Source organism: Corvus brachyrhynchos, unplaced genomic scaffold (assembly GCF_000691975.1).
Source record: "Corvus brachyrhynchos isolate BGI_N302 unplaced genomic scaffold, ASM69197v1 scaffold370, whole genome shotgun sequence".
Taxonomy (NCBI): domain Eukaryota; kingdom Metazoa; phylum Chordata; class Aves; order Passeriformes; family Corvidae; genus Corvus; species Corvus brachyrhynchos.
In genome coordinates this window covers 4,248,643-4,262,425 of record NW_008235977.1, presented here as the reverse complement: position 1 = coordinate 4,262,425, position 13,783 = coordinate 4,248,643, and positions in this window count along the sequence as shown.

The following is a 13,783-nucleotide window of genomic DNA, read 5'->3' as shown; positions in this document are numbered from 1 at the left end:
GTTGGCTGTTCCTGCTTCTTGCATCCTCTTCCTCTATAAAGGAGGACTGTGCTCTTTTTTTCTCCTACTCATTCATAACTTTTTCACTTTCTTTTGCTCTTTCCTTTTGTTACCCACAACTGTCTGCATGTTCTTTTCAAACTCTCCATCTACAGCTTCGTTCCCTGTAGCATTATCTGGCCTAATTAACTTTAATTAGAAATGCCTTTTTGTTGCACTCTAAATTCAGTTTTACAGAACTCAGTAGAAGCTTTCGTATCTAGGGTTGAAAGACAAAGGTTTGTTCCTATTTCACCTAGTCTCCTACCTGTTTCTTCTCTCTTTTTTTTTTCTTCATTGTTACCATTTTCTTCTTTCTCAACCTGTATCTTCAGTACTCCAAACCCAAATTTCCTTCTGTGGTTGTATTTAATTAAAGGCACAGTCTGATAATTAAATATTCTAAAAGATTTTTAAAATTAGTCAATTTGCATTCACTTGCAAATTTTTGGGGGATGTAGGGTTTTTTTTTTGGTTTTTGAAATAATTTTCTGTATTAGTGTCCCAGTAACTGCAAGAAGCGTACTTGATTTCAAAAAAAGCATTGAAGTGAATTTTCTCAGAGCCCCAACCTCCTCATATTTAGGAGATTATGTAGTCTACCCAGAAGAATAGATTATTATTGCAGTTCATTAGAGTGAAACTGTAGAAGTATCTGTAGCTTCTCCAAAAATTCATCATCATTTTGGGATGTTGTCTTTAATGACTGCTCTAAATTCCATTTCTTTACAAGTATTTTGTTAACTTGGTTGTGGAGACAGGTGGATTTTTACACAAAAATTTTGTTTTGCTCTTGGGGAAACCAGCCATGCCAGTAATACTCACTTTAACTGAAATTGAGATAAATAATCTGAGGGTGACTTACTTAAGGTTTGAAACAGTTAACACTCTCTTAAAAGGAGATGAGGGGTAGATAAATGGTGAACAACTGGGAAGCTGGCTCTGAAGGACATGCTCGTGAATTTGGACACCGACTAATCTGTTTTGGCTGTTGCTGGCATGGCAAATAACAGCATAATGCAAAACCTTCCTGTTTCTTCCCACTCTGGCGTTTTAACTTTCCACTGAGGGCAAGCAGCGGCCACAGGCCGAAGCCTTCACTGGCAGAAGTGGAGCAGCAGCCTCCCTCTCCCCTCTGTGGCTCTTCTGGCTTTTGTGTTGACCAGTGTACAGCAGACACAGATCTGGGAGGTTCTTCCCCCTCAGGTCTGATCGTCTCCTTAATTGTCCTGTTCTTGCCTTACAAGACCAAATCCCTTTTTAGCACTGCAAGCTCTTTTGGCTCTGTCCCATAGAGCATCAAAAGAAAATGTTCCCTGAACAGCTACTCATGTTCATTCAGCCTGGTTTGGTGGTTTTCTCACCCTCTGCTCAGTGTAGGTATAGGACAGAGTTCCTGCTGTCCATGTCCTTTCCAGATGCTCCTGATAGCAACCCTCTGGAAAGCCACAGCTCCATCAGTCTGGCAGCCTCTGAGGACTCCCATATGTCTACTGTGTCACTGGTCCCACACTGAGAAACCACCTACCTGCTACCGTGAATTTTAGATAAGTAGAGTCTTCTGTATGGCTGTTGCCCCAACTGGAAGAGACGATAAGGAAAGGATCTTGTGGAAAATATCTCATATCCTATGTTGCGATAAGTTGTAGGTATGTTCTCAACTTTCTGTAAAAGGTAGATTTAGGCTTTTAATGTAACCAAATTATTTATCTTTTTCCCCCCCTCTCAAAGCCCCTGTTTTATTCTGAACCACGCTAAATTTTCTGCTTGCTATGTGGAACGATTTTTATGTTTCAGTGTAGAGAAAAATGAATTTTCATTGTTTCCTAGAACTTTTTCATACCCTCCATGTCTTTTGCCTACTCACAAAAGTAACAAGTTTTACCAATCCTGTCTTGATAAAGTCAGTCTTCATCTGTGTCAGACTTTTCTAACTATATTAAGACTAGCTATCAAATAACAAGGAACGTGTTAAAGTCCTGTTCCTCTGAGGCGCTGACTGTCCATGCTGCTTCCCTTCAGCAGTTCCTTGGAGTTTTTTGTGTGTTGCTGTTTAGAATCAGATTTATGCATAAAATTTTTACCTGTTGACGCAGAATTGTAGAAAGGATTTGTAGTGTGCTCTCTTCAGTCTTCAAATTGCACTTTTTTGTCTGGAGCTTAGTGTAGAATACCTTTGAATCCCATAGATGAGAGTCTTTGGGGAATAAATTTCATTTATGCTGAAACATGTATATACCTTCAAAGTAAATTTGTATATATCAGCAATGATCCTTTTCTGTCACCCACCCTGCCCCACCATCCCAATTAGCTGAAGAAATATAGGTTAAAAACTCTGAAGTCTAAAAAATTCTGTCTTGTTAAAAACAAAACAACCAATCAGCCAACCCTCCTGAAATGCAGTTAAAGCTCTACTACCCTTATAAAGCAATAGGGAGGGCAGACAAGATACAGTCACACCTAAAGGAATACTCATGCTAAAAAAATCTAATTGCAGGTGATGCCTTAGGTTTTAACTTTCATATTTTTCAAATCCTGTACTGCCTAGTGTGTAACTGAAGTTTTTTGTAGCCTGTTAAGTTCTGCCCTCTCATGCTAGGCAGACATAACAAAGCCTCTCCAGGCCTGCTCTCCAAGGACACTCAGACTGTCCTAGGGCCAAAAAGTATAAACCAAAAGCCTCTAAAGGGGGGGGCAGGCTTGTGGAAATTACATCATTAACTGAAGCTTTAATTGGAGAATTAACCCTGATATGCAGATGAACCAAACTTACAAAAGTGTGAAGAACTAGTGACGTGGGGTCCATCTTGGGGTCCATCTTGGCAGTAGCCTCTGGCTCCCCAGGGGGTACCTTTAAAGGCCTTTCAAATAAATATCTGCCTTTATTTCCTTATTCCTGTCTAGTCTCTGTTTTTTAGGTAGCCACTTCAGGCATCACAGGCATTTAGCAAATGTGTAGTTTATACAGATCAGTGTGGGCAAAACATTTTCAAGACCTATTCCTCTCTAAATTGTTTAGGTTCTTGCCTAGCACTTCCCTTAAGAACAGGAGATATTCCGACAAATTAAGGGAGAATAGGTTGATCATAGCTGGTAAGTGGTGACTGGAATTAATCAGAATCTTGGGGTGGTGAAATTCATACATTTTCCTTACGGTCCGATTTGTTCCTCAAATAACCTCCCATATTTTTTAGGTTTAGCAGTGATGTCAATATCTTGGACAAAGCTTAGCAAAGGAGCTCTATTAGTTTTGAATTTTCCCAGTAGTTCATTACATCATATCATGGCTCTAAAATAACTAAATTTTGTCATCAAGTTTGATTTGTACTTTTGATTTCAATTCCCAAGTTGTGTAACGCTGTCAAAACGGCTCAAGCCTGATTCAAACTCCTAGAGCAATTGTGATACTAAAAATAAGAAGAGGGATTGGTCAGTGTTTGCAGGAGTAAAACTGTCCTTTGCCTTTATGCCTGTGCTTGGAATGATGCTTGTGTAAGTTACTGACACTGAGGAGTAAGATCAGTAGCAGAAGACAATCCTCAGGGATGAGGTTTCTCTTGGAAAGGAGCATCTAAGAGAAATTTGCATATGTAAATTTGGTGTAGGTCAGCAGATGGGTGGCTTCAAAGATCTTAAAGGAAATGTTAAATGAATGCATATTAGGGGTTCTTTAAATCACAGAAGATTGGGTTTGCATGGCAAGGTTTTGGTAGTGGGAGTGCTACAGGGTCCTACTCTGATTTGATTGGTGATAAATTCAACTCATTTCCTCAAGTCCAGTCTGTTTGGCCTGCAAGGGTAATGGGCGAGTGATCTCTCCCTGCCTTTCAGATGATGAACCTTTTATTATATTTTGTGTTACTTTTTCTCTCCCCTGTCCAGATGAGGAGGAAAGTGATAGAGCAGATTTGGTGGGCGCCTGGCATCCAGCCAGGAACGACCCACCACAGTGATGCAGGAAAGCAAAATGGCAAGTGCCTTTGGGGGTTACCCCTCATTTACAGAGTGAAGACCTAAGACTGTGAGAGGGCATTGAAGTAGGCATAAAGGAAAATGAGTCTTCCATGAATGTATTTAGTCAGATGTAGAGTCAAGGTAATGATGAATAATGCCTAAATACACTTGTAAACAGGTGCAAAACACTCTTCCCCTGCCTGGAGAGCTGCCACTGTTATGTGATAGCTTAATATTTCAGCTAGAACTACAGCTGGAAAGGCAGTGATATTGAGTGATTTTCATTATCCATTCAGTGTGGCTGAAGTGAGCATAGCCATGTAAAATAATACTAAATAAACTCATCAAATAGACTTAGCAAAAACCTTTGCAAAACTGCAATTATTTTTTTATTAGTAAATAACGTATATTTGTGGAAACCCCTCCAAAGAGGTCTGGGCTGCTGATTGAGTTTTCAGTTTTAATTTGTTCAAACCTGTTTAAGACTTTGAGCTACAGCTTTGAAAGGCCTTATCCCTGACTTTGTAGCTGCTGCTGCTCTCCATGTGTCAAGTGGAGTTTGAGAGTGGATCACTCATCGGGGCAGTCTGAGAGCAGCTCGTGATTGTATTCTGGTACTGCTCTTACGGCACTAGCACTCTGGTGAAGATGCTGCATATACCTGCAGCAGAGGTGCTGCCCCTAATATAGGACAGATAGGGACAGTTGCTATACTAAAGCTAATTATAAAATTAACAATAATTTGTTTTCAAACTGTATTTCTTGGCTTTGCTAGGTTCATGCTGTAGGTGGTCAATTTTGGTGAGATCATAACCTTGACTGGGGGGGAGGAGGGTTTTACTACCTTCTATTCAGAGCATCTATTTTTATGATCAGGTATGTATAAGCCTTATAAAAACCTGCACAGCAAAGATTGTAATATTCCTGAGGCTAGAAGAAAAGCAAGAAAGCAAAAACATCACTGACTAATTGAGAATTACTATTTTAAGTTCAGTATAGCTTGCATAAGCAAACTTGAGCAGGACTAGTTGGATTGAATGTCTAAGAGAGATTCTTAATAATAAATATTTCTTCTAGCCTTGGATTTTCAGACCTGGGAAACAGATGAATGTTCGAGTGCTACATATACATGTAGCTTAGCTTTCCATCAATGTTTTTAGTTTCTTAGCTGTGTCTAAATGCTTAGTTCAGCATGTAACAATGTGAACAAATGAAATACAAACATCATCTTTAGAGTGCAGAATATTATTTTGCCTTGTCTGAGTTGTGTTTGAGCTTGAATAGTAGAATATCAATCTGAGAAAGCAGGATATCAAAATACAACTGACCAATTATCCAGGTATTTAGAAAGCTGTAGTTAATTTTGTAAAGCCAAATTTGTCCAAAAATCTTATGTTAATAACAGATAATTTATTACCTCAGAAAATCCATTCTGTATTTTAAATAGGATTACCACTGGATTCAGAAGGATGAAAACCACTGCTGAAATGTATCATATTATTCATGGTCCATAGCAGAACTGTGCACTACAGAAAAGCAGGTGTCTCCTTTCACTAGGAAGGCTTCCCTTTATAGGAATAGGATTCAGAAGGACACGTGGATCTTTGAAGAATCCTTAAAGTTTCTGCTTCCTACTCCTCTACATCCTTTTTCAACAGACTTTTAGAAGGATGAAGGAAAATTGTGTTCACTTGAGTTTTGTACTTACGCAGCAGAATTGCATTCTCTTTCAAGTAATTTTATTTTGGGAGACTGCTTCTTTCTACTGGTGACTTAAAAACTGGTGTGGTTTGTTTTTTGGTTTTTTACTGTGACTTTTTCATTTTGCACAGAGTGTAGTGATAAAACCATGCAAACTTCTTCCAGATTAACCATATTCAAATAAGTTCGGTAGATATACGAAGGAAAACTGAAAGCAGCAGATCACTGTTGAGTGTCCATCAGTGCTCAACGTAAGATAAATTGTGTGTCTTTATGGAAAGGCAGGAATTACCAAACACTGTGTGAAGGTCCTGGAGGAAGGCTAAGAAGCTGGCAACTGTCCAAAAACATACCTTCTGTTGCATGACTGCTCTTGGGGTAGGTCATGGGGTGATGGTGTGTTATCCATCCTTGTCCCATCAAGGAGTGACTGATACTTGTTAGGTATTCTTCTCTTTCTTCTGTATGTTACATTTGAAAGGAGTAATTCTTCCAGAATTAAAATACACTTTGTCCTAAAAATAAATGTCCACGTGCAGAGGTTATTCTGAAATAGCTCTCTGGTAATGTTTTATACTGAAGAAGTGTTAGCAGTTTGTCTTCTTGATGAGTAGCACTGAGTCTGTGCCATTAGTAGTTGCTTGAGATGGTGTCCTTGAAGCAATGAGTTGGGGTTTTTATCACCTGATGGGTTTTTAGCTTTAGGGATGAAAATTGAATTTCCAGTTGAATATAGGGTGGTAATCACCTGGTGGCAAAGAGCTTCAGAGAAATGGACCTACTGGAAAATGTCTGGCGCTCTGTGCTGCAAGATTAGGTGTCGACAGCATTCTTTTGAGGTGATGTGAAGTCTCCGAGGAAACACCCTGGCAGCTTTTTATCCAAATCACAGAGGAGTGTTCGGAAACAGTGGCAGTCCTGGGGGAATCTTTGCAGTGCTATGCTCAGAGTAGATGTATCACTTCAAGGTACAGTACTGGGCTTGCCCCTGCCATGATTTAATTCAGGTTACTTGTTTAGACCTTGGACTTCCACAGCTGGGGTCCCCATTGCACACCGATACATTGGCCCTACAGAATAGTTAAGCTGTGGTAAACTATAATGATGGTGGAGGGAGGAGGAAAAAAATGTTTTAGGGTGTTTCAGTTTCCTACTGCTTTTGGAGTCAGTTCACCTTCTGGAATAGTACTTTCAAAAGCAAACTGTATTTCCATTACTAGTGTATCCTCACTGAAAGGCATAAGATATTCTAAGCTTCTCATTCAGTAGGGAATTTCTTTTTTTCTCAAAGGCATTTGGTGGTGTAGGATCCTTCTGCTATAGGAGTATGCTTGCATTCAGTAAAGAGCTTAATTTGATCAAGAAGTATAGAGCTAGTCAAAACTCAAAAATCTAACATATGCTCTAAGTAGTACATAATAGGAGTTGGAGAAATTATTTCATTTTTATCTCTAGAATTTTCAAAAATCCAGAGGTGTTGCATACCTGTGGTGAGTTTACCCTGACTGGATGCCAGGTGCCTACCAAATTCTCTCTATCACCCCTCATCTGGGCAAGGGAGAGAAAATATAATAAAACGCTCATGGATTGGCATAAGGGCAGGGAGAGATCACTCACTCATTACAGTCACAGGCAAAACAGATGGGACTTCAGGAAATGAGTTGAATTTATTACCAATCAAATCCAAGTAGGGTAATGAGAAATAAAAACAAATCCTAAAAACACCTTTCCCCCGCCCTCCCTTCTTCACAGGCTCAACTTCCATCCCAGTTTTCTCCACCTTTTCCCCCAGCAGTGCAGGGGGGGAGGCAATGAAGGTTGCAGTCAGTTCATCACATTACTCAGGGAAACATTGAGTGTATTACCAGAAATTGCAGGAAGATGAGGCTTTTTGTGCCCCCCCAGTGTCCCCAAAAGATCAAGTCTGGAGCATGGATTAGCTTCTAACCTACCTTTCACCGTTCTGGTCACAGTAGTTTTGAATGTTTTTATGATTTAGTCTTCAAGGTAGACTTTTGCATGGTTTTGTTTTAGGAGTTAGCTGGGAATTGAAGTGTGAATTAGGGTAACACAAAGGTTGCTGCTTCAAATTTCATAACTCTTCTGGTGGGGTTAAGAACAGCTACCGTAGCCAGAGGTACATTCCCAGATCTCAGCATTTCATATAGGGTTTTCTGAAAAGAGGAATGGAAAAATCTTTCAGTGACTGTACCATTAGTTTAGGATTGTCCTAATTTCATTGTGAAGTCTTCAGCTGGATACAGAAGCTCTTTTACGCTTCAATTTTTCATTAAGGTTATTTTTGTTAGTTCCGTCTTGTGATTGGTGGTGCATGTTTGCACAGTACACATTTAGGGAAGATGGACTTTCGAGTTAAGTCATTTAAAAATACTCTATATATGAATCAAAATCTATGAATCTAATATTTTTTTCGATGGGGAAATTATTAGATTACTGATAAAGGGATTAATGTTGTTAAATCATCTGTGGGTTTTTTTAATTATGTTTCTGTTTCTTTGTAGGGCACTTCATGTGGCTCTACTATGATTACTACAAGCCATGAAGTCTGCTTTTAGCATCTGGCAACAGTCTGGGGTTTTTGAGCAGTGGCACAGAAGATAACAGGGTATCCCTTTGTCAGAGTGCATGTGTATCCCAGTCTGTGGCAGTCCGAGTTCATGCTCACATTGATATGAAAAATAGGTTTTTGAAATACACAGCTAATTATGGCTTTGATTAAGGAGTAATCATTCTGCTATATGATAGACAGTTTTGGTGCAAGTGTTAGTTGTAAGGGACAAATACATGTTAGAATTTCTTTCCGATATTTATTTCAACTGATGAGTGCCTCTCATTTCTTCATTTGTGTAGCAGTAGTTCGGGTAACAGGAACATGGGGTTGTTGTGCTGCCCTTTTCTTAGAGCAAGCCTGCCCTGTCCTGCTGAGTGAGGCCATGCATTAGCTGAGAAAAATCTGCTGTACTTCCCAAGGGTGCCAGGTCAACAGCCTCATGATAGGGTCACTTAGTGCATTGAACAACACAGGAGTAAAACTGTCAGAATTTTGTAGCCTTAAGTGTAATTTACTATAAATTATAGCCTGCTCTGTTGAACTCTCAAGAAAGAATGAAACTATGGAATAATGCTGAAGTCAAAGCTGTGTGTTAAAGCCACTTTCTCACCTAAGGGTTTATTCACGGTCAGATTGTCCTTTAGACACAAATATGTGAAATATAAAAGAGCATTCAAAATGTCCAACTAAAAATTTGCCTTTGAGCAGCCAAGTTCCACTGTCTTCCTAACAGTGAGAGTGGAACTTCTTTGTTATTAACAGATATAGCCAAAGGAAAAGGGGCTAAGAACACATATACAAAAAATCAAGCCAGAAATCTAGGCCGCTGGTTTCTGAATAGCAGTCAAATTAATGTTTGTGTGTTTCCATCCATTTGCTCATTTGGGTTTCCTGGTATTCCCAAAAAAATTCCTGGGATTAAATGCATCTATTTGTAGTAATCTCAGTAGTGTGTTAAAGGAAACCATCACAATGGCAATATTCTCTTACATTCTTTCCACGTGGATAGAATAAAGATTGCTTGAGTATTTTAGCACAACTGAAATCTGGAATTGAAGACTTTTGTCTCACTTGTAAAATAATGGTCATGAAATTCAGATTCCAGTCCAGGATTTTGTTATTGAGTCCAAGGGGTTTTTATTCATTATTTTACTGTTTGCTTAAATATGACATCTGGGAAGAGGGGGGAAAAAAAGAATTTCTCTGTGACTTTTTTTAGTAATAATGCCAATAATTCTTCCAATTATTCATGCTGGTCAAGTATTGTTGGAAAAGGTTAAATATTTCTTTTTAAATCACTAAAGAACATAATTATTTTTACAAAAAATTTACGTAACTTTCTTTCTGAAAGAAGGACTTTCTGTCTGAAGTCCACACAGCTCACAGAGTTGGGGTGCTTGATGGGAGTCTCATTACCTACACCGCTGATGAATGGTGAGAGAAGATTTAAAAATTAGTTGGAGCAAAGGATTAAAATATTCCTCCTCCTACCTGGTGAATGAGGCTGTACCATTCTCCCATTACCCCAAGTTTTATCTATTTATTCACATTAGGTAGTAATATTTGATCAGGAGAGTTCTCCCTTAGCTTGAGCGTGCATTCATCCAGAAGAAAAGAAATACAGAATTTAGAAGGCTTCCTCATACTTTAAAAAAACAAAACAACAACAAAACCCAAAACAACAACAACAAAAACACACACAAAAACCCAAACAAAAAAAACCCAAACAAAAAACCCAAACAAACAAACAAAAAAAAAAACCACAAAAAAAAAAAAAACAGAAAAGCAAACAGAAGTTTATTTCTCTACGGAATACACGTTTAAAGTCAGATGCTTCAGTGCAGTAGGAGAACCAGTGGAACAGGGGCTTTGCAGATCCTGTAAACACATATTTTTCTATCATCATTATAGCAATAGTCAAAAATACTGGCAATTTGAGGCACCTGATTCTGATGTCCATGTTGATGCCACACAGCCTTACTTTTGCCAAAGCTGTTCCTCCATTATTCTGCCTCCCTCATTTCCTTTGCCCTACTGTCTCAGTCACAGAATCATGGAATGGCTTGGGTTGGGACAGAACAGTTACCCTGGGTCATCATGTTCTTCCCGAGGTGTGAGTAGCAGTACCAGTGAAAAGTCTCTTGTGCAGCACATCCCAGCCATCCTCCAGAAACCTCTAGGACTGCTGATGTCCTGCTGCATTGCGTTTCCAGCAGGTGCTGGGGGTCGTTGAAGTCCCTGTGTTAACCCAGAATTGTGAAGTTTCAACTAGCTCTTTAAAGGAGGCTTCCCGATTTCTTGGTTAGATGTTCCATAACAGATACCCACCATGATGTCTCCCTTGGTGGGGACATCAGTTTGATCCCAGTGGCTCTGCAAATGTCTGGAAAATCCTAATTCCTCCTGCATGTTTATCTCTATGTATGACTTTAAGTTTAGGCACTTCTTATTGTGAAAATGCAGTATCAGGTACACTTACAACAACTCAGTCTCATGTGGCACAGCATTCCACCCTCCCGTCATTATAATAGGCAGGATCTTATATGGATAACTTCCAACTTCTGGTATAAGCAAGCTGTGGGTTAGCTGTAGACATTGGTGTTTGCTGTAAGCTGGTGGAGAATGTGTTGCTAAATCTCTGAGTGAGATCCATGGCAACGCTGCCAAGGAACAATTGGCTTCCAAACCAGAATTAGGGTCCGTGGGAGCGGATCTGGAAAAGCCTCGTGAAGGCTGCGTGGCCAAAACTGAGTAATTGCATTTTGTTGTAACTAAGCTCCTTCTTAATCATAGCAAGAGAAATTTGTGGAACCAATTTTCAGTTGTTTTTCAATGAAAGACCTGAAGTTTAGCTGTATGTAACCCAAACAATGGGTGCTGAAGATTGCACTGTGCCTTCCATAGACATGATTTGTTTTATCCATGAGGATTGTTGTATGTGTTCACGTGGTAGTAGCAATTACCACAACTCTGTTCAGATGAGGTCTTGTACAAGTGCCGTGGGTGATGTAAAGAAGTGGGCAATCAAGGACAGCTACAGATTTCTGAAGCATTTTGTAAAGGCCAGTAGTCTTCACACAAGTACACTGGTAAAAGTAAAGCATTAGGGGTGTCACTGTGGTGAAAAGAAGGTTGTGGTAAAAAGCAGCACTTGATGTAGGATCCGTCTCCAGAGCGATACCTTGCTAAAAATTATGGTTAAGATGAAAAAGTGCTTTTATTGAAAAATACCTTTTCTAATTTTTTAAAATGTTCCTAAGACTGCAATTTTAAAATATAAATCAGTAAATTAATCCCTAGGCTGATAGTCAGCTTCGGGCTCTAGAGCTTGTGTTTAGGTCTGTGTTTGTTGAAAAGAAAAGTTGAGACAGTTGTTTGGGAACAAGAAGAGTAAGATGCTCTTAGAAACCAAAGGAGAGTTCTGTGAAGATGCTTTAGTAGTATTCCCAGCTTTACTAAGGTATTGGAGAACTGAAAATACATCAGTACAAAAAAATTTATTGATAAATAAGTCACAAGCTATACATAAAAGCAAAAAAAAAAAAAAAAGGTAAGTCAAGTATGCTGAGACTATTTCAGAGACAACACAATGACCTCAGAAGAGAATATTTAGGGTAGCTGCCTTTTCTATTTCCTTAGGTAAATGGTTTAACTGTAAATGGGATGTGCCATGGTAGCAAAAAACAGGTTAAATAAATATTATTCATTTGATTTATCAAGTTGGTTGGTGACTGTTGATACATGGTGGTGTGAGGACTCAGATCTGTGAGATCTGACTGCAGGTCAGAGTATAAAATTCTGATGCTGTGGCTGCATGCTGTGATATGATGAGAGGAACACTTCTGCATTGGGGAAAAGCCCAGTTTTAGGGTGTTCTTAGAACACTCTTCTCTAGAAGGAAAAGACTCAATTATGATGAAGTTATGCTGCTGTTAGTTGGAATAACCCATGTTCTTTGGTACCTCGGAGTACACAGGGATCATGACTGGAATCCTGTGAGATTTGTTGTCCCACCCTGCAGTGGGTGAGCAACACAAATGAGCAGAAAGCTCTGGCCAGCCAGCAGCAGATTGTGGTAGGTGTCACCTAGAGCAGCAAAGCAACGGGCATTTTCCCCTGGACTAGCACCTAGGCTGAGCTTTCCCACATGACAGCAGCATACAGTAGGCAGCTGAGCTCAGCCCGAAGGCATGTGTTTGACGTGCCTCCCACTCCTCCGACCACCTGGCGCTGTGCGAGAGGCGAAGCTGCAACCTGATGCCATAATGCGTGACAGCCAGGTGTTCAGCTTGCTGCTTCGTATGTCAGCATTGCCGGACTTGAGGAATAACAACGGGAAAACATGATGATGAAAACGTCAGTAGGAAAGAAGATTGCTGTTGACTGAAATCATAATAAACCTCCTCTTCAAATGCACAGAGGGTAAAGCGCAAAGAAAATCTTTGCTCTCCGTGCTTTTGTGTATGATGCTTAAGAGTGCCTAATTGGGTGCCACAAAGTGCCCTGAAATAGTGCTCTAACTCTCTAATACCACTGCTTGTTGGGAAGATAATTGCTTCTCTCCTAGGTAAAAAACTAATAAGGATTTCTGCAGAAAGAGTGCATGAATCATGAACCTTAACTGCAAGCTACTAGCCAAGTTATGAGTAATTATATTTTGGATTGCTACATATTCAAATTATGATGCAACAGATTACACTTAAGTTAGATTTGCTGTAAAGCATCTTTTAATTTTGGCAAAGAGCAGACATTTCCAGTTCAAGCATTCTTAAGGTAGAAGAAGTAAAAGTTTAGCAAATGCCTTCAGTATCATCCTGGATTTGGGAAGAGAAAATCTTTCTTGCTGCCTTGGTTACATCCCTCAAATTATTTAACTGCTTTAAATTTCACTTTTTATACTGTACTCAGCTCCTTGAAATGCATAGAAGCAGACCATTGTTAGCACACGACTGCTTTACAATTAATGTTACACCTTACATGATTTCAGGATATTGTCCTGTTTGTGTTGCAGCTGTCTCCCAAACTGCCTTTTTTAAAATTTAGTGGAAGGTGTCTACCAAGTAATGCCTTCATAATGCTTTCCTAGGTATTCTTCCCATACCATCATAACCTTTAAGCACTCCTGGTAATTTTACTGCTGAAACATGGAGCATAATGCCAAAACCAAGCATGTTTTATTCTTTCCTAACTGGAGATCCTAACCAGATCTCACCCAAGACCTTGTAGGCCTCATCAGGAGTAACAGGAAAGACACTACTGAGCCAGGGCTTGTTCCCCTGCCTTTCCACAGGTAGGATTCATTCAAGCTGAATATTTTCAGCTCTTGAAGAGGGATCTGCTTTACTTGTACAGAGGGAGTATGATAAATATAATGGAAAATCTACGGGTTTGAAATTTTACTCGGTTATTGACTTGTAGGTAAAAGGCATTTCTATAGGGAGAAATTGCGATAGCTTTTAGGACCACTGATTGCTTTTGATTCGTAATTAGATTTAGAGCACAGAGAGTGTCTACATT